This window comes from Haliaeetus leucocephalus, unplaced genomic scaffold (genome assembly GCF_000737465.1).
Source record: "Haliaeetus leucocephalus isolate CR32 unplaced genomic scaffold, Haliaeetus_leucocephalus-4.0 Scaffold92, whole genome shotgun sequence".
Taxonomy (NCBI): Eukaryota; Metazoa; Chordata; class Aves; order Accipitriformes; family Accipitridae; genus Haliaeetus; species Haliaeetus leucocephalus.
This window is the reverse complement of record NW_010972528.1, coordinates 9,948,598-9,948,886: the sequence shown is the minus strand read 5'-3', so window position 1 is coordinate 9,948,886 and position 289 is coordinate 9,948,598.

Genomic DNA, 289 nt, shown 5'->3' with positions numbered 1-289 from the left:
GCGAGGCGCCGCCGGGGCCCTCCATGCCCGCCGGGGCGGGCCGGCAGTCTGTGAGAGAGCCGCTCCGCCGCGCGGAGGGGGTGGCGAGGGGGGAGAGGCGGCCGGGCCGGGCCGATCTCCTCAGCAGGGCGAATGAGTCCTATAGAAATGTTTGTGGAGGGCGAAGCGCCGGCTCCAGAGCCGCATCCACGCGGGGGCCGCCGCCGCCTGGGCCCGGGGCGCCGCTGCCGGGGGAAGAAGCATCTCACACTCGCATTCTGGGCCGCGCCGCCGCCTGGGCCCGGCTCCA